Raw genomic sequence first — 21,527 nt, 5'->3', positions numbered from 1 at the left:
TAAAACCATCCAAGCTAGTGCCCATCACCACATCCAGTGGCAGATAATTCCATAGACTAATTATGTCCTATGTGGGAAAGTATGAAAATTGGTGGTGGCTAACATTCTGCACAGTGTAACATCAGTGTTAGCAAACTGCTAGGGCTGCTGTGCACATAAAAACCAGCCTTGGGTTTGTTGCAGAGGCAGGCTGCTGCAAAACTTCTTAAAACAGCAGATGGAATCATGCTTTGCTCTGCTTCCATTGGAAACAATGGACATGGCATGAAGCAAGTCCCCATGTTCTGTTTCAAGGAGTTTCGCAACAGCCCTCACCTGGGGGTTGCCTTTTATGTATACAACAGCCCCAGTGGCTTGCTGACACTAAGGTTACTCTGCACACAATGTTGGTCAGTATCTTTAGGGAGTAGCTGTGTATTTAATACACCTTCATGTTGTCTTACTCTATTCTGCATCTGTTCATTCCAGCTCCAGCCCCCTCCTTTTTGAACATCTTTGTTTCTGTCCAGTCTGCTGTACACCTAAGTAGGATGCCTCAGCAGCCCATGGCAGCTCCCTTGTGGTACACAAATCTGAAGGATGGGCCATGCAGTCCACATGACTTCTTCTCATGATGGGTAAGGAGTAAACCAATAGCTTCCTTCTTGTGGCAAATACCAGCTGCAGTGGAGGCAGTGAGCTCCCGATTGGCCCTGCAGTGAGGGCAAGAGTTTAAATCTCTTCTCCCTCCCTCATGAAGGCCCTGATCCTGAACACCTGTGTTGTATTCTGTCTTGTAATCTTTTATGTTTTATTGTTGAGAAGTTTGTCCTAGTGGGAGCCAGCGTGGTGTAGTGGTTAGAGTGCTGGACTAGGACTGGGCAAACCCGAGTTTCCATTCAGCCATGAAACTAGCTGGGTGACTCTGGGCCAGTCACATCTCTCTCAGCCTAACCTACTTCACAGGGTTGTTGTGAGGAGAAACTTAAGTATGTAGTACACCGCTCTGGGCTCTTTAGAGGAAGAGCGGGATGTAAATGTTAAAAAAAATAAATAAATCCTGTAGAGAGCTGGGGCAGGGGTGGAGTCAGAAAGGAAAAGAGAGGGAAAGCAGGAGAAAATGATGGAGTTGTTTCTGAATAAACTCTTAGTTAAATCTAAATCAGATTTATTTGGGAAACCCAAGGGAAAGAGTTGTGGTATGCAAGGACAAGGATGTGGAGTGAAATCAGGAATATGAATAGTGTAATTAAATAGATATTATGTACAGAGAGGCAAGTGTAGACTGCTTTTCAATGCTCTTGCTGCTGGCTGTTTATTAGCCCCGCCTCTACTCCCGGACTGGAACAAGTGACTAAAACCCCATTCAAAAACTGCCCTTGGTCAAGGAATGGGTTAACAAAAAACACCACATTTGTAAGCGGAGCAGCTATAAAACAACTTGCTTCCCAGGCTTGCTAGTTAGGAAACAAAATGAAGCACAATAGGCCCAATGATGTGTTTGACTAAACATGTAGTTTGACCTTGAGGGACTTGATTTCTCAGCTTCAACATTTCCTGCTTCTCAGGCTGTGGTAATTGTTAGGACTCTACCTGCTAAGGTCTCCCTCCCAGGACCTTTGGGGGAGGGCGGGGAGGGGGGAGAAACAATTGCCCCACACATGGAGGGGGTCATCCAAGGATATGGTTCAGTATCTGAAACGATCAGGCTGGTTCTTTTAATTCAAGGCAGTAAAATTAATTGGTTAAAATATAACTCCAAGGTTATTTCATTATTTAAGGTTATTACATTGACACAGGATGCAGTGGCTGACATAAAGTGCAATGTTACTCAGGTGGTGGAAAGTAGAGATCACACAGTTGTGCAAGAGCGCTGTTGCACAAGTACAAAAATGGCATAAATGGTGGCCCTGATGGAGCCCCTGGTGGCGCAGTGGTAAAACTGCCGCCCTGTAACCAGAAGGTTACAAGTTCGATCCTGACCAGGGGCTCAAGGTTGACTCAGCCTTCCATCCTTCCGAGGTCGGTAAAATGAGTACCCAGAATGTTGGGGGCAATATGCTAAATCATTGTAAACCGCTTAGAGAGCTTCCAGCTATAGAGCGGTATATAAATGTAAGTGCTATTGCTATTGCTATAAATGGAGTTTATGTGACAGTGCAGCCATTATGTATCTTGATCATGCTGTTGTGCAACTCCATTTGTGAAATTGCGCACTTGCGCAACAACAAGCATCCTGTTAGCAGTCCATTCTACACAAAGCTTGCCAGTAGCTCTGTCATGGATCCTGGCTGCAAGTTGCATAGCTGAGCTCAGTTTATATAGTGGTAACCTGGCCTGACACGGCAGACAGCTTATTTGGCAGAGTTTAAAAGTATTTCTTCCCTATTAATTAACTCCTGGTGGGAACTGGAGGCTTCCCTGTTTCTCCTGGTGGCCTATTAAGAATAGGGAGCCCTGGGACACTGGTGAACCGCTGTGGGTTTGGCCTGCTCTTTTCACCATGGCAGAGGAGGCCTGAGGTGAGTGTGGGGACTCAGCCAGCTTTGGTAGTTCCTAGGTAGAGCAAGGCTTGGAACAAAAGGGTTTCTGTCCACATGCCAGGTTAAAACGCCTCACCAGCCAACTCAAACCTCCACGCTTCCCAGGGTGCAAGGGTCTGGGCCAATTTAATCATCTCTGAGTTCCCCCCTTCTGTATGAAGGTATAGAGGCTTGTTTCTTCACTGAGAATGCATCAAAAACAGCATGCCTGAGGGAGGCCCAACTCTGCCTTCACTCCCATGATATCGCGGCTGCGGCTGCTGCAGCCATTTCAGTCAGACTCCTTTTCAGGGAGGGGCAATGGGCCAACTGCCCAGGCCTCACACATGCGTAGGCCATATCATAATTGACACTCCAAAGGAGAAGAGATGGAAAAGGGGGCTTCAAATAAACATCCCCCTCCTTAGGCCTCTCAGAGTCTTACAGAGAGTCCTGATTTCAGAGAAAGCACACCTCCTATTGCATGTAATACATGACTGCCTCCATTGGGACATCAGTTCTTATATGGGGGCTTGAGTGAAATGTTTCTTTCCCTTGGCTTAAAGTTGTTGTTCTTCTCCCAGCATCCCTCCAAAGGAAATAACCCCCACTCACCTCCAGCTTCTCTTGGAAGAAGTTTCTGGCTGGTTTTCTACCACCATCACCACTGTTAAATTTGGCTTACTGTCCTGATAGCCACTCTCTGTCTCAGCCTGCTTTTTAAAGGCCTTCACACCTCAGGTTTCTTCTTTTCTCAGCTTAGACAACAGTTGGCTTTGAGTCCTGGATCACACCATTATAGCACAGCAACAGCCTTCTTCCCCTTGCTACCCTTCTGTTCTTCACATACCTTCCTTGCCTTAGATACTGAGAAAGGAATTTCTCTAACACAATGTCCAAGCAACACCAAATGCACATTCTTCACTGAGGTTTGCAGAAAACACAGCCATGAGCATAGATGATGCAACATGAATAGCTTTTTGTAACCACCTATGCCAGCGGCCCCCATCGACCCTAAGTGAGGCTTCTTGACTTTGTTTACTGGGCCTGTGTGAAGCTTCAGCCAAAATGGAATATTCTTCAAAACTGAATTACCCCACCCCCGGCACCTTGTGGAGACAACCATTCCTACTGTGCAGTGCTGTGCCCTGTCCAGCACCACGGGTGTGTGTGCGCCTTTAAGAGAAACTGAGCCCTCCTGAACCTCTGCACCATCTCTGAAAGCATGCACAAAGTGCTGGGAAGTGTAGCCCTTCCAAGTGCATTCTTTCTAGAGCTCTTAAGAGAGGGCCACATCTCTCTTAAAGGCCCTCCTAGCACTGAGGAAAATGCAGTACTGTGCAGGTCAGCAAAGTGGGAAATGGTCCTCACATTGTTGCCAGTGGCCCCCACTTGGAAAATAGTGAACTGACCTAAGCAATAGACTCATCAGTACATTCTGCTAGACATTCTGCATCCTTACAGGCCTGGTCTCCACACTATGAGGGTGGCGTGTAGATGAAAGCAAATGAGAGAGACACACACAAAGAAAGCATGGACAAATACTAAAGAGAAAGAGGCCTTAACATATCTGTATAATCTGATGACAATTCCAGTAAATGCTACAAGTCCCCCTAAGCAGGGAACCTCCTAGCTAGTGACCTCAAACTCTCAGCTGTTCAACGATTCCATCATAAGGTCTTGCTGAACCAAAGTCCTTGCATGAAAATTCCAAATACCACAACAACATAAGGCACATTTTCAGATCAGCTATTTATATAATATTCCTTCATTGCATAGTACATGTTCGGAGCTGGTCCCAACTTGTTTATTCCAGAAGAACACATCCGATGACTGCCAGGAGCTTCCCCTGAACTCCCATGGTAGGAATGTCAATGGGCCTTCACATGCATGGGTTCCATAAACGGCCAGCCTCCAAGATCTGCCAGGACCATGCTAAGATTCTTTGTCACTTTCCCCAACTGGTAGATTCAGGCAAGGAGGCAGCATTTGGAGATTCCAAGAAGGAAACACCACATTCGTCAACCTATAAGCAGTGGGGAAACAGACTGAGTAATGACAAAGGAGTTTTAGTGTTGTGTTCCTGTTGGCCAGTGATTTTAACTTCTCATATCAGGGCTTTAGAACTAGATATCATTAACATGTGTGCCATCTGAACATGTGCTGCAAAACACATGATGGTGACACTTAAGAGAGCCTGTGTGCTCCTATCAAGATTGCTGCATGTGTCTTCCCTTCAAAAATTCCTCACGAAGTGCTCCTGCTCTTTGCTCGTAGAACACTATAACTTGAACTATATGGATTATTCTGTATGAAGACTGGCATGTAGGAATGATGTGTATTACGCTGGGGACATGTTTGTGCCTTTGATACAAACGTTGGGTTCTTCCTAGAGTTGTGATACTGTACAAATGGCAAAATCCAGGAGAATGGACTCTCAGCTTGGTTCTGCTCAAGACCAACAGAAGGAGAGCACATTGGACAGATGACTACTCTGCTCAATGACAGGGTTAGGCTAACAGAGATAGATTAGACCAGGACTGAACAATGTCGGCCCTCCAGCTCTGGCTGGACATCATCCCCAACTACACCATTCATCATCCCCAACTACAGTGGCCAGAGATCATGTGAGTTGTAGCCCCTGGATTAGACAGATTGAATAGATGGCGGAACCTGATGCTTCTGCCAAAAGACATTGGGACTGGGATGATCACATCAGATGAAAGAATCACAGTAATCCCTCTGAATCACACTGTTCAGACATAGAAATAAGGCTAAGGGTATGCTTACATCGTGCACATGCTCAACTTGCTGTGCTCTATCAGAATGGATTTCACTCTTTCCTCAGTCAAGGCCATAGAAGGAATCACATTATTTCTTCACCCAGGGGCCATCCTAAGCAGATCTATGTTAGGCTGCCTAGACCACTGTTGCTTTGTCTTGTCCCATCTCCTATTTCCTTCCACATCTGCATAATCCTTTTCCACCTCAGCCGGGATTCTGATGTCACAGCCACTTAGTCCGATCTGCAAACATCTTGGGCTGACACCTTGTTAAACACTCACAGGGGGTCATGCTTCCAGGGCTTTTCCTGACCTGCTTTCTTTTTCCCCACTGCAAAGTTTCAATTGGCAGGCAATCCCCTTGTGCTATTAGGTGTCTTTCAAGGAACAAGGCACCCAGATCACTTACAAATTAATTTGGAGTTAAAACTACAGAAAATTAGGAACATGTTGCTTTGCAGGAGACAGGACTTGGCCAGCCCTCAAAACAAATACATGGAAAACTCCTTCATTTGTAAAGTTTGCTCTGTTCATAAGGTGGGGGTGGGGGGCAAACGAGCATTCCTGCTTCCCTTCTTTCAACTGTTGTCAAGGCCTTCAACATCTGTTTAACGGTCTGAGGCTGTACCTCCCAAGAAAAGCTGAAGCAAACAAACAAAACCTAGGGATTGCTTTTTAGAGGCAAATGAAGCCAAAGAAAGTACTTTATCTTACATATTCAATATATGAAAGAGGAATAATAATGCATTTCACATTAATACTTTCATCCTAAACTTTAATGGAAATGAACTCACAAGAAACTGTTTTCTGTCTATATTGATGGGGCCGTAGCTCAGTGGTAAAGCATCTGCTTTGCACGCAGAAGGTCCCAGGTTCAAGCCCTGGCATTTCCAGGTAGGCTGGGAAAGTCTCCTGCCTGAAACATTGGAGAGCCACTGTGAGTCAGTGTAGACTAAACTAGATGGACCAATTGTCTCACTCAGTTTAAGGCAGATTCCTGTGTTCCTCTGATGCTCTTTCAGTTCATTGACTGATGATAAGAAAGTAAAGTATTACATATCTAGGGAAGGGATGCTTGTCACCCTCCTTCTGGCTTCACCTATGGAACAGAGCCAGCATGGTGTAGTGGTTAGAGTGCTGGACTAGGACCGGGGAGACCCGAGTTCAAATCCCCATTCAGCCATGATACTAGCTGGGTGACTCTGGGCCAGTCACTTCTCTCTCAGCCTAACTTACTTCACAGGGTTGTTGTGAGGAGAAACTTAAGTATGTAGTACACCGCTCTGGGCTCCTTGGAGGAAGAGCGGGATATAAATGTAATAAATAATAATAATAATAACAACAACAACAAATGTGATATCATTCTCAGCAATTAACTTTGCTGGACGGCCACTTTGAAAAGGGGGTGGGGGTGGTGACAGGATGTTCCCAACCCTGCCCCCAAAGTGGCCTGTTAGCAAGTCCGCTTCCCATAGACATCACTTCCCCTTCATCCATCTTTCACTTCTGGGTGAAATTAGGACCAGATTTGGTACAGAAGTCAACAGTTTCAGACAACCATGCTAACTTGGCAAAGAGGCACCTTTTTAACGTGGTGATTCTCTTTATTTAGCAGGGGGAGAGAAACTGGCCCTATCCACCCCCAGCACAGTACCTCCAGTGACTATTGCTGGTGTCTATCTTTTGTTTCTTTTTAGATTGTGAGCCCTTTGGGGTCAGGAATCCATCTTATTTAATTTATTATTTCTCTGTGTAAACTGCCCTGAGCCATTTTTGGAAGGGCAGTAAAGAAATTGAATGAATGAATGAATGAATGAATAAACAAACAAACAAACCATTCTAAAAGAAGTCAAATTTATATTAGTAATTATATCAACAAATCTGATGCAATTATGGAGCACAGTTACCATTAGACATACTGTGACTACATGTGAGGTGTGCCAGCATCCTAAGCAGTTTCAGAATGTCACACAGGCACAATAGTGTGATTAAGGTCCACTGTGGTGGCCCAACTGCTATCACCACCACCAGGTGCAGTATAGTGCTATTGTTTATAGAATTTCATGATACAACGTACCCACCTTTCTGAAATCATGTCAGCCTGAGTTAGCTACATAACCACAAGCTTATGTAAGAACATAAGAACAGCCTTGCAGGATCAGGCCCCAAACCCATCTAGTTCAGCATCCTGTTTCACACACTGGCCCACCCGATGCCACTGGGCGTGCCCTCTCTCCTGCTGTTACTCCCCTGCAACTGGTACTCAGAAGCCTTTGAGGCTAGAGGTGGCCTATAGCCCTCCAACTAGTAGCCGTTGATAGACCTCTCCTCCATGAAGTTATCCAAACCCCTCTTAAAGCCATCCAGGTTGTTGGCTGTCACCACATCTTGTGGCAGAGAATTCCACAAGTTGATTATGTGTTGTGTGAAAAAGTACTTCCATTTGCTGGTCCTAAATTTCCTGACAATCAATTTCATGGGATGACCCCTGGTTCTAGTGTGATGTGAGGGGGAGAAGAATTTCTCTCTATCCACTTTCTCCACACCATGCATGATTTTATAGACCTCTCTCATGTCTCCCCACAGTCGTATTTTTTCTAAACTAAATAGCCCCAGTGCCTTGCCTCATAACAAAGGTGCTCTAGGCCCCTGATCATCTTGGTTGCCCTCTTCTGCACCTTTTCCAGGTCTACAATGTTCTTTTTTAGATGTGGTGACTAGAATTGTACGTAGTATTCCAGGTGTGGCCGCACCATAGTTTTGTATAAGGTCATTATAATGTTAGCAGTTTTATTTTAAATCCCCTTCCTAATGATCCCTAACATGGAACTGGCCTTTTTCACAGCTGCTGCATATTGAGTGACACTTTCACCAAGCTGTCCACCACAACCCCAAGATCCCTCTCCTGGTCAGTCACCGACAGCTCAGATCCCATCAGAGTATACTTGAAGCTGGGGTTGTTCGTCCCAATGTGCATCACTTTACACTTGCCATTTGCCGCAACTGTAACCGCATTTGCCACTTTGTCACCCACTCACCCAGTTTGGAGAGATCCTTTTGGAGCTCCTCACAATCCGTTTTGGATTTCACTACCCAAAAGAGTTTGGTATCATCTGCAAATTTGGCCACCTTGCTGCTTACCCCTACTTCTAGATCATGTATGAATAGATTAAAAAGCACCAGTCCCAGTACAGAACCCTGGGGCACCCCGCTTCTTACTTGCCTCCATTGTGAAAACTCTCCCTTTTCCCTCTACCCTCTGTTTCTCTGTACCTAATTATTGTTGAAAATCATAGGTAGTCATGTTGGTCCATTAGAGAGAGAAAATCAAATTTGAAAGTAGGATAATAGCCTTATTAGAACCATCTGAAATATCTCAAAGTTGTCAGCAAGTTTTCAAGTTCTTCAGAACTCTTCATCTGGGTGACTGCTAAGCAAAACAAGGGGGTGGAAATAAAAGAGGGCATGATGGAAAAGCCCTGAAACATGTGGTTTGTAGTAAACTGGAAATGGAAATGTATGTGGTTTGTAGCAATCTGGAAAAGTTCAGGAAGAACCCAAACATCCACCCTGAAGAACAATTCTGAAGAACTCAAAAGCTTGCTCACTACTTTGTGATATTTATGTGGGTCATAGTTAAAGTAATGCCCTAATTATTGTTAGTAAGCAGTTAGGACTACACTTGAGGCACACAGCACTATGAGCTGGATCTACTCCCTTGTCTCAGCCTATTCCTGTAGTTAAATCAGTACACCACCACACAATTGTGCACTACTATAAGATAGCCATGTGGATATGGACAGAAATGTCATCGACAGGTAAAAGTCTAATTCAAGATATGAAAGGAGGACTAGCATTGGTGGGTTCAGTGATTAAAGCAGATTGATTGTTTTGCTTTTGGAGCTCCCATTATGTTTTGCTTTTCTGAATCCAGCACATCACTACAACATCTAAGTGCATCCACATTCCCTCTGCTAAAAGAGGCACCTTTCAAAGTAGTAATTCTCTTTATATTGAGCAGGGAGAGAGCAACTGTCCCTTTTCAGTCTCAGCACAGCATCCCTCCAGTGGCTGTTACTGGTGTCTACCTTATGTCTCTTTTTAGATTGTAAGCTTTTTGGGGACAGAGAACCATCAGCCTTGTTCACACGACCCAAAATAGAGTCATAGGAGCTGCCAGTCAAGGAAAGAGAGCTATGCACACTTCCAATCCATGGCCATGTGAACTTGAAGAGCAAGGTAGGAGGAGGGGAGAGTGATCATGTGGGAGACGGGAGCTGGGTAGGACAACTTTTCGTCCACCCTCTGTAAAATGCTGGGGACACAATGTGGACACACAGTAATCAGCATGCCAGTCTGACCTAGCTCCCGTCTCCCACATGATCACTCTCCCCTCCTCCTACCTTGCTCTTCAAGTTCACACAACTGTGGACTGGGAGCACCCGGGGTGGATTAAGCTTTTTGCTACCCATAGGCAACAAGGCTTTTGCCGCCCTTTTACCTTAACAAAAAAGGTTTGCCTTTAAAAAAAAAACTAGGTAAAGCGGGGGTACTTTCTCCTCGCCCACTCTACCCTTGCTACAGCCACTGCTGCCCACAGAGAGGGGTGGCAAAATTTGAGGAGGGGCAAAATTTGCTTCTCCTCACATTTTGCCCCTGCTCTGTTTCTCCATTAATCCACCACGGGGAGCACCCACTGCTCTCCTACCCTGGCTTGCAGCTCCACTAATGCTGTTTCGGGTCATGCAAACAAGCCTATTTTTTATTATTATTTCTTGTTTACACAGTCAGACAGGTGTTATTGACTGGTTTGTTTTATCCAGACATTGAGTCCTTCCCAAGGACCTGGGATGGCTGAATTTTATTGTCAGTTGTTATAGATATCGTCGCAGAATATAGGCTGTTCCCAGTAAAGCTGCTTTTTGTAATTGGCTGATGGTGATGATGATGATGATGATGATGATTTTCTATATAAAGTGCTAGAACCTTTCCACTGAAAATGTTGAATAAATTCCTCATACAAGTTCCCTTTATACATTTCCCCCAAACTATTGCAACATTTACCCATATGATAATTAAAAATATGTTCACAATCAGAGCTCAACTGCTAGTGCAATGTGGAATGCCACCCTGGGAACAAAACAGGCCAAGTGACCCTCACCCTTCCCAGTTCTTTATGGCTTCATATTATATAGTAAATTCACTCCTGATGCTGGACACAGCCCTTAAATCCTCTGTTGATCCTGCTAGCATGGCAATCCTACTGACTTTTGAGCAGGACACAGTAGAGACAGTTCCCAGTAATTTCTATTCTGAGACCCTGCATTCACCTCTCTCTCTCTCTCTCCTCTCCCCTCCCCTGCTTGCATGTATGTAAAGGTCAACAATGGTGGGGAGAGTGGTGTGTGTGCATCCCAAAAGGACATGTACATCCTTCCTGGAGTCATGCATGTGTGAGCAAAGCAGCTTGAACTGATTACTGTGTGTGCACATGTCTGTGCTGTGACTCTGAGTGGGTGAGTCCACTGCTGCTGCAGTCCTCTCCCTCCCCATCTCTCTTCCATCCTCCGTAGTTCAATGGCCTGCTGCAAAGAACTGCACCTCTATTGTTTCTCTCATGCAGATTTTTGGTGTGAGGAGAGGAGGGTGAGAAGGGAAGAGCAGGGACAAGATAAAAGCTTTGCTCTCGCCTGACCAGGCAGAGGCAGAGCCCACCCAAGTTTCAAGGAGTTTGCCTGGGCGTCTGACCTCTGTGCCTTCACAGGGCACTTTCTTACATTTTCTCCTGTGTTTCTGAATCACAAGCAATTGCCTCCCTCATAAACAGGCCTTGGCATTAAAGCAACTATCAGTACTGGGATGCATCCCATTCCCTCCTTCAGGGGGTTATTTGTCTGTGGAGAAAGAACTGAAGGAGAAAATTTCTTAAAGGAAGGCTTACACTTCCAATATAGCAACTGAGTCTAGAGCTCCAGTCTTTTGCCCCAGTGCCAGCTCATAATCTATCCTTGTGCCCTTTTAATGCTGTGGATTTTTCCTCAGGGCTTCCAAGCTGAGTGTTGCCTTAATACCATCATTCTGACAGGTGGATTTCTGCCTCTTGTGAGAGCCTAGAGAATGCAAGATGTAAAAAAAGGAATAGATAAGGAGCTGGACATCATGGAAAATACATGCTTACCTACTTCATGTCTGGTCCTATGGCCATATATCTCTAGCATACAAGTCAGATCAATCAAAGCATTACCCTTGCTTGTCTTCTTCATAGATTCTGGGAAGCTCCATGGGGTGATTAAATTTCTTGCCTACTTCAACCCATCTGACATGATTTCCCCTACAATTCCTTTGCCAATGCTGGAACTCTGATCCTGGTGTAATGAAAGGAAATATTGGAAAAGAGATGAAAAGGCAGAGTATAAACTACATTTAAGATAAGCTTTTTCTGCGTGCCTTTCCCTCATGCAGTCAAGGCTCAGAGAGCTAGACAGGACTTGCTTTTAAAGCACTAATGCTGATAGGAGTAAAGACTGTTGCTAATGTTTTGAACTAGTTTAGAAACACATAGTAGGGCCAACAACACTATCTCTGATAAGGTTCTCTAATCCTTGTACTCCAAGACATATTAAGTCCAGATGGAGTTCAGCAATCCCAAACTTCCCTAGTTTTCTTATTGAGTCTGTGAATGGTCTGCCTTATGCAGTTTGATTGGTGGATTTTTTATTTGATTTCCAGTCTCACTCTGGAAAGGGCCTAAATGTCCCAAGCTCATGTTGGAAAGGTGCAACAAAATAAAATGTCTAATTTAATTATGCTACTTACTGCCTAGTGGTTCCTTTTATTAAGATGATCCTGAATACTAATTATATTTTTGGAGTGTTTGTTATCCCTCCAAATGTTATGTCATCTCCATATTTTATAAGCACACTGACTATTCTTTCACACAAATCAGAAATGAAAAAAATTAGCAGGTTTACTCTGGGTCAGCACTTGGTTTCCTTTCCCAAAGCTGTGTGATAGTTTGAGGCTCTCCACATGAGCAACGTGGAGAGCCTGCAGGGCTTGTGTGAGGAGCCTGCAGGGCTTGACCAGCCCCCGGAAGTCCCAACATGCCCCGCATGAGTGTGCAAGGCATTCTGGGGGGACCCTTGATGCCAGTCGGGGGTCCACTTGTGAGTCGCCATGGTGCAAAGCCATGCCACAACATCTCACGATCAAAAAAATGGGGTTAGTGGAGCCCCCACTCCGCTAACTTAGCTGTAGAGGAGGGTTACTTTGGTGGGCTAGTCGCCATTGAACCACCAGGCTCACCCACAAGCCCGGTGGTTCTCACAAGGGGGAAAAACCGGGCTGGGCTGCCTTAGCCCAGTTTTCCCCCATCGTGAGAAGAGCCTCTTTGTGTTCCAAAAAAACTGTCCAATCTTTATAGCAGCACCATGTTCATGGTAGGCACCATGGCTGTACTTGTATAAAATCAACTATTTGTTGTGTGCTTCCTTATATATGGGAGCAGAAGCCATCTCTGGCTGAGTACAGATGGCAGCTCTTCAGAAACTTGGAAATTGAAATGTAGAGCTGGCATTACCTGTAATATACATGTTCATTGTCTGTGTCCCACCAAGGTCTTGGGTCAAAATAGTTTTTGTGAGTTTTTGTAACACTTCACATTGTATTCCAAAAGCTTTATTTAGGCCCCCAAAGCATGACCAGCACTGCTGGATTCTGGCCCACTGGAACTGGTACAAATTCTAGTATTGGCCAAACTGATCTGGGTGCATTTTGCAGTTAGATTCTGGTATCAGTTTGGGATTTCTATCCCTCTTGAAGTGAATTAGCCTTGTTCCAGAACATCATTGTTCCATGAAATGTCATGGATATTCCTGATTTCAGACCATTTCCAGCTCCCTGAAAGAGAACAGATGCTGACTTTTGATCGTGAAGACCTGCTAGCACTGGCTTGGGCAGACCTCCGCAAGTGTGATAGAGGGTATGACCTGGGAGTGGTCGTGATCAGCAGGATACAGGATAGATCCCACTCAATAGAAACTGGGAGAAGCAGGAGCGGGGGAGGAAGGGGATACAGTTCTTTCTAAAATCGCCTTCCTCGGACAAGGAGGTTTCTCTCTTCTGTCCCTATCAGTGCAGCGAAACAGACTGAGGGGCTTCCCTGCTCTGCTCTGCACTGCCTCCCTGCATCCTGAACTGGCCTCCCCCCAAACCCACCACAGGAAAAGAAAAGCCCCCAAAGAAGACAAAAGAGCCTGTTTTGGCCGTGCCACCTGCTATCCCCTACCCTACAATGCCGCCTTAAAAACTGGACAAACAAAAGGCCTTAAAATCTTAAAGGGGCCCATTCATTAGGGTGACAAAGGGGGAAAGAAATACATTATCATAATTAATCCTGTAGCTGGCGGTGGGTGGCGAGGCCCTCTGTCTCCCAAGGTGGCAGTGGCGGCCATGTCATCAAATCCTGCGCTCATGTACACTAGGTATGCAAGCAGGATGTGAGACAAACAAGTAGGGATGAGTGCAGGGGGTTGTCTTCTCTTTGCCTGCCCCCCCCATCCCCCCCACCCTCCGCCTCCAGCCCTAGTTGATGTGTATTGGTTCCTTCCCAGGTTGCTGCCCCCTTGCTACCTACCAAATCCTCCCTATTTGGCAGGCCCAGAGCAGCCTGCATTTGTCAGCCTTGTTCCTCACGTGCATCTACACACAGCATTGTGACCTCCCCCTACAGTCACAGGCATCTGTGAGGTGAAGGAATTTCTCTCACCTTATCTGGCTCCTTAGCTGTGCTTGGGATGGAGAAGGGAATGTCTTGCTTGTTTTATCTCCACTGCAAATTAGAGCTGATAAATAATTGCCTTCCGTGTAACTTCCTGTAATCGGGTGTAGATCATAGTGGATGTTCCAAGAAAATGCAGAAAAAACTTTAGCAACCCTCGGTCCAACCATTCACCTATCCATCTTACCCACCTATCCATTCACAAGCCTTTGGATATGTAAGTCATCCAAATCCAGGCCATCTGCATTAACAGCAGTTTTGTGAATTTGCTCAATTCCTCATTTCTAACCACAGAATATTTGAAATTTAATATTTTAAGTCTGCTTTGAAAAGCTAACAACTACAAAAGAGCTCCTTCTGTGACTGTTGCTAGTGTCTATCTTACATTTCTTTTTAGATTGTAAGGCCTTTGAGGACAGGGATCTATCTTATGTATTGACTCTTTCTCTATGTAAACCGCTTTGGGAACGTTTGTTGAAAAGCAGCATATAAATATTTGTCATAGCAGTCACTTGATTTGTTAAAGAATAAATCGACCTTGTTTGGAATCCACATTCTCTGACCTTTAATCTTGCTTGTGCAGGATCTCACTTTGGTTACTCTCTGAAAGACACTCTATACTTTCGCAGGGACACTCTGTTCTCCAACCAGTTATTTAGTTTCTGCAATGCTCTGCTAACTTGCAGTTGGGTTGGTTGTCATTTTATTGCACAAACCATGTCATTTGCACTGGTTTTAAAATCTGCAGCATTGTGTATGTCATGATAGCAGATTAGTTGGCCAAACTGCATTTGTTACTTCCCTTATCTATAAAATCTTAAGGGTACATAAGGTAAAGTGTGTCGTCAAGTTGACTCCTGCCGACCGCAGAGCCATGTGGTTTTTCTTTGGTAGAATACAGGAAGGGTTTACCATTGCCTCCTCCCATGCAGTATGAGATTATGAGGCAGGTCTCACGATCAGTGAGTCCCACTTTGTCCGGGTTTGTGGGGAGAGCGGGCTAAGCCCTCTCTGCCTGAAGACGATCGGGCAGACCTGCCTGGACAGCTGGATCGGCCACCCACATGACTGCCGGCTCCGTGATGGAGCTGGCAGGGGCTGGGGAGTTTGGGGGCCGTGCCGTCCTCGGAATACTGGAGAGACCCCTGAGCCGGGAGGCTGATTTTCAGCCTCCCGCCGGGGGTCTACTCATGAGTAGCCATGGTGCGGAGCCACACCGTGGCTACTCATGATCCCAAAAACCGGGTTTGCGGAGTGCTTGCTCTGCAAACTCGGTTTAAGGGGCAGGCTACTTGAGCGGGTTACCCGCTCAGGAACCATCGGGCTCACAGCTGAGCCCGGTGGTTCCCACGGTGGGATGAAATTGGGCTAGCGGAGGCTAGCCCGATTTCATCTCATCGTGTGAATAGCCTCTATGCCTTTCAGCATCTTCCTACCGTATTTTATGGACTATAAGACTCACTTTTTTCCTCGAAAAATATCTGCCAAAATTCAGGAGCGTCTTATATGTTTTAACAGTTTAATATGTTAAAACTCTGAAAAACTGGATTAAAATTAAGGTGCGTCTTATAGTCCGTAGCGTCCTATAGTCCGTAAAATACGGTATATCTCTGCTGCCCGATATACCAGTGGGGATTTGAACTGGCAACCTCTAGCTTGCTAGTCAAGTCATTTCCCACTGTGCCATTAAGGGCAGAAGGGTACATAAACCCTGCCCTATACTGCACCTGATCTTTCCATCCACTTTCCTGTGACAGCCTTGTTTATGGTTTATCACAGACAGACCATTAGAACCCCTTTGGTCAGTTTTATGGCACCACTGCTACCTGCTAGGCCAGGAGGTACCGGAGTCATCTCAGGCTCAAACACATTTAAGAGGTGCATAGAAATGAGAATTTAACCAGAGGTGACTTTTCGCTTCACAGTACTGCGGTGATGGAGGAAGCTGCATATGATAGTTCCCCTTTTATCCCTCTGAAAGATAAAGGAGACTTTCAGGTTCTAGACTAGCATTGCTATCTCCCACCCATTTTCCATATTGGAAGGGACTGAGTTTATGTAGATATGAGGTTCCAAAAGCCACCCCCAACCAAACTGTGAGGATTCCACATCAGGCCTTGGTGGCTTGTGCACCACCTACAGGCCCAGTTTGCAACAGCATCATTTTACGTGGAGACAATTCTGCCATATGCAAAATATTGTCCAGACACCCTCTAGCTATGCACAGCCCGGGAGCTCTACAGCATTTCCTGGGTCTGGACTATTGTCATGTCCTGCTCAAATAGTAATGTAAAAATGAAATGAAGGAATTGTCTAATGGGAATGGAGATTACCTTTCACCTGTAGATGCTCACAGGCTGGGTTTAATACACACAGAGAAGAAGGAAGGAGGTGCCAAGTTGACAATCTGTGTGTTTCCAGTTTTCTAGACTGGTCAGCCAACTAAAGGTCTCTTAAGCTGCATTCCTACTTCATTAAAATTCTAAACTAGTTGTTTTTATCCTATGAGATTGTTTTAACTTTTTATTCTGTGAGATTGTTTTGTTTTTACTCTGTTTTACATTTTTTGTGTTAAATAAACCAATGGGAGCTTTAATATTAAGTTCTATAGGTAAAAGCTTAGATGCTTATAGCCTGAACATGTTTATTCAGAAGTAAGCCTCATTGTATTCAATTGGATTTAGTTCCAAGTAAATGTGCATCATATTGCAGCTTTCCAGCACAATCTTAAGCATGTTTACTCAAAAGTAAGTTCCACTGCATTCAGTGGGACTTACTTCCTGGTAAATATGCTTAGGATTGCAGCCTTACTCTTGTGCTGTGTCTATCTTGGTTTTAATTTACTAACTCAGCAATTAAAATAACAATTATAATAGCCCAATACAGGTGAACATTGGAGGCAATGAAAATATCAAAACTTGTGCCAAATGTATTAGGAACATAAGAACAGCCCTGCTGGATCAGGTCCCAGGCCCATCTAGTCCAGCATCCTGTTTCACACGGAGGCCCACCAGATGCCACTGGAAGCCTACAGGCAGAAGTTGAGGGCATGCCCTCTCTCCTGCTGTTACTCCCCTGCAACTGGCAGGAGGGTGCATGTGTGTATGGGAAATCTTATATTCATTGCCTGGCTCCAGAGATGAACATGAATTGATTAGCAACTCTGAGCACTAGGTCAAGTCTCCCTTAAACTTAGCCACTTAGGCTGCGATTCTAAGCACACGTATTAGGGAATAAGCCCTGTTGAACCCAATGGTGTTTACTTCCAAGAAAATATTGTTAGGATTGTACTGCACAACTCTCTGCTGCTCCCTTTCAGTCCTAACTTCCTTCTTTCATTGCTGGAAACAGCTGGAAACATTCCCTTCCAGCATGCGGGCAGCACTCCATCAAATCAAAATTGTTAAAATCAAATAAACAGCAGAAAGGTTGCATCTCAATTTAAAGAAGACAAAGATGGGAGGACTATAGGATGAGGTCAGTTTGGTTATGGGAAAGGGAGAGGCAGGGCTGGCTCCAGATTTAAGGGGGTCCTCGGCAAGGTGCTCTCCAGTGGGGCCCCCTCCATGGGTTGCCCCCCCCAGTCTCATGGAAGAGTTACTTGGGTGGCAGTGGCATGTCTTTTTTCCTCACAATGCCTCAGAATGACAATTTCCTGGGAAGATAATGGGGGGAAATTATGTCTGCTTATTAGGGAATAAGCCCTGTTGAACTCAATGGTGTTTACTTCCAATAAAACATTGTTAGGATTGCACTGCACAACTAATCCTCCCTGGAGGGCCCAAGGGCAAGTGTCCAGTGGTATGCCCTGCTGAGTGCTTGGACCCAGCAACTGGCCAGGGGTACCCCATGCTGACTGGGCCTAAGGGAGAGGGAGGCAGTGAAAATGCTCAGTGCGAATCATGATGTGCAAATGAAAGAAAGCAGGATGGGCATAGGCGTAAAAATGGCGAGAGCATACTGTATGAAAGAGTATGTGTGTGTGCGTGTGAGTGGGGAGCATTTGTGGGTGGTAGATGTATAAAGAAGGGTAGAAGAAAGAGCATGAAAAAAGCGACATAATAAATTGCAAAGATTTGATTAAAATGCTACCCCATAAAGATTATTGTACTATTTCAACATGCATAAATAAGACAGGGAGTCTAAATATTCAGTGCCAGGAGTCCTACAACTTTTAACCAGGCTCTGACTGTGTAGTGTATAGAAATCCATTCTTCCAGACTTCTAAGGAGTAAGCCCATTCCTTTGGCACATGATGTATGTTATTACCGGAGTGAAGGCCAGAAGAAAAGCTGAAAGTAGCTCCACTCTTCAGAATCACAAGGCAAATCCAGAATCTGTGTGCCCAGCTGTGGACTTACTGACTTAGAAATAAGGGAAGGGGCTATCATATAATTTTATCTTTACAATGTGTGAGTAGGCTAGGCGGAAAGTGCACTTCATGACTGAGCAGGGACCATAGCTCCACCATGGCTCCGCTATTACTGATTCTACAATGAAGCTCACTTTCCAGTTTGATGCATCTTTCTAGCTCCATAAATCCTAGTGTCTCCTTAATGGCCACAGTCTAGACTTTCAATGCAGCCCACTCCCACAAGGATTGATAATAAAGGTGGAGACTCTAGAGACTTCCTCTGAAATCTCAGCATTTATCAACTTCAGCTCATTCTTTTTTATTCACATGATGATCAACAACCCATTTTCTGACATCTTTCAATAGCTGGGTGGTACAGCTTTCTTTACTCCAGTGACAAGAAATCTGTGCCTAATGCTGTGATTTCCCACTTGCTTTTGCATGGAGGGAGAGAAGTGGAATAACACAGCATGTAGATTCTGGGGCAGCTTATCCTCCCATTGTCCACTAGGGGGATTCTGGCTCCTTTTTTAATGCCTTGGGTCCTTCTTACTGACCAATTGAGTTAGTAGAGTCATTGAGCTGTTGCAGTAATAGACCTCTCTATAGTTTTGGACTATTCCATTATTAGCGATGCAAATGCCAGCATCAACCACCATGCACAGACCTTCTATTTAATATTATGTCACAAAAGACATCTAGTGAGTGATATGGACTTGAGTGTGTCATATATGTCTCCAACAAATAGGAATTGAAATAAAGAGGTCTGAGATCACCAAGATTACCAAAGGTGGGAGAACAGCCTCAGTGAGGAGATCCAACCTAGGTCTCCGTTGGGAAGGAGAAGGTGTGAGTACTCCACCTCTTGAGGAAGAGGTAGAGATATCCGTTTCTGCCAAGCAGCTGTACAAGGGACTGAAGAGTGTGACAATAAGTGAAAACCGATCAGTATCTAATGTGTAGAGAGAGTACCCCCCCCACACACACACACACATCTGAGCCTGCAGCTTCTGAAAAGGAGGCAATAAGAAGGAAGATGATACATACAAATCTGTATCGCACATCCATCAAAGGGAAGGGAGGCATAAGACAAGAGGTATTGCTCTCTACCATTAAGTAGCCTCAGAAGAAGAATCAGCCACTAGTCTGAAGAGATGAGGAAAATAAAATCTGTCCTATGACATTCACTACCCCAAATGGAAATGGAAGAGAAGAAATAAACAGGCACCCAAGAAGGAATCACTTCTGCCCATGGGCAAGACTAAATGTTTCCAAATGTAGGGAAAGGTACAGGTGGTACAACATTTCTTGTTTAAAATCAGTGCCTGTGATTTTGAGAGTTTTGCAAGGAGATCTTCCTGGGGACAAACTATTTCAACAAGTGCTTTGGGTAGGGTCTGACATTTTATCCTGCAGCAGCATCAGGTGCTTTTCTTGTTGATAATGGAAGGAACCTAGACCATAAGACAGAGTGAAATTGATTGTTGCTGTTTCTGTAAAAACATCAGCCCCAGAGGCCATCATCTCCTAGGTGATGTATGTTTGTAAAGGAGTAGGGACTGGAGTGGAGAAGCGTTTTCTTTTTAGACACCCATGGTGGAAGCCTGAATCCTTGGTGTTAAATGGCTATACTAAATAGGCAAGCAGCTAAAAGATGATAGTTGCTCCTAGATGGGAGAAGCTGGAACCATCACTCACATCATTGCCTGGACCTAGGCCAAGCTGATGGTTGCAAGGAAGTTACATTTCAGGATGGAGTGGGTGATGGGGAAAAAGTAATAATTACAGCTGATGTTGCATGCAGACAGATAGAATGTGTGGTATATGGAGGACTTGACAAATATGTCAGCATCCCAGTGCTTCCAGAGGAAAGATTTGAGGCAATAATTTGTTAATGGAGACCAAGGCTCTTCAGAAACTTTAAAAATCTGTTACCTTTGCTGGCTGTGACCGTCGTTCAGAGTAGTAGAGGTTGGGGGAGGGGAGGCAAGCAGAAGGAGGAAGAGGCACAATATCTGAAACTATTTGAACACTGCTTTGCTTTGTGAAGCAGTGTTTCTCATTTGGGTCTTCGTACTGGACCCCAGAATGTGTACTAGAGACAGTGAACACTGGTTCAGATCTGGTGGGCCACCCAGTCAGATTCCAAATGGATTCTGCAAGGTTCTATTTGCTTCAGAATCTTTTCTAGCTCTTACCTGGTCTCATCAGAAGACATAAAATGTATGTCCCACTTTTGCAGCTTTGCCACTGTCCAGTGCTAAACATGCATCTTCAAAAAGCCACAACATCGCATACTCATGAAATCTCAGCACATAGCATGTACACGTACACATAGAATAATATACATCCATAAACTCCAATACAAAAATATATAAACAATCTCCTACATTAGCAAATATTCACCAGAGAAGCAATCTTTTTTCCCCTAATATGGGAACAAGGGCAGTTCCACCATTATGAGTTCAAGAACAGATCCCTCCCCGTGAAAGAAGAGAGGGGAACAATTAAAGAGCATTCAATTGCCTTTTTTGTTTTGGTTCACCAAATTAATCTTCAGCTTGAACTCAGTCAGGGGAGGGGGAGGGGAGCCTATAAAGTAATGTGATTACTTGGGCTGCATAGTCTCTTCGCAATATTACTAGATAAGTCCCTCCCTTGTAGTGGGTCTATTTTTTCTCTGCCTGAGCTTTGCAACTAGAATCCTGGCTACCTATTGGCTGCTTGTTAGCTCCTCCTTACCTGGTAGAGCAAACACAATACCTACCTTGTGAGGCTGGTAGAAAACAAACCCACTGAGACCTCCTCACCTATTTATTGGAGCAAACCAAGTAGGAGGGGCTTGTTGCTTGACTACTGTCCAAAGAGAAGAGATAGCCTGAGACATCATGTGACTCTTCCCCCTCCTGCCTGAGTTTGAACTACATATGCAGCTTTGTCCCATCCTGGCTGAGTTTTTGGACCCACTTTGATTAAAGATATGAAGATAGTTTTCTGAATCAGAAGCATTCGTATGTTTTGGTTAAACCTTGTTCTTTCAATTAATATTGCAGGGGAGGGGAATATTTGTGTTTGTGTTTCAGCTGTTTGTGGGGCTAGTAGTGTCTTGC

The 21,527-nt window shown here is 44.7% G+C and overlaps 1 protein-coding gene across 1 annotated transcript in view; it reads left to right on the top strand.

The window, feature by feature from the left end:
• The first annotated feature begins 511 nt into the window (after positions 1-511).
• Positions 512-21,527, top strand: part of PTCH2 (patched 2) — a 93,765-nt gene continuing 72,749 nt past the window's right edge. The window contains exon 1 of the mRNA XM_053245374.1: positions 512-617. The gene's annotated coding sequence lies outside the window, so the exon portion shown is untranslated. The remainder of the gene's footprint in view (positions 618-21,527) is intronic.

The sequence above is a fragment of the Hemicordylus capensis genome, chromosome 4, assembly GCF_027244095.1.
Source record: "Hemicordylus capensis ecotype Gifberg chromosome 4, rHemCap1.1.pri, whole genome shotgun sequence".
NCBI classification, from domain to species: Eukaryota; Metazoa; Chordata; class Lepidosauria; order Squamata; family Cordylidae; genus Hemicordylus; species Hemicordylus capensis.
This window is presented reverse-complemented; position numbering and strand designations above follow the sequence as displayed.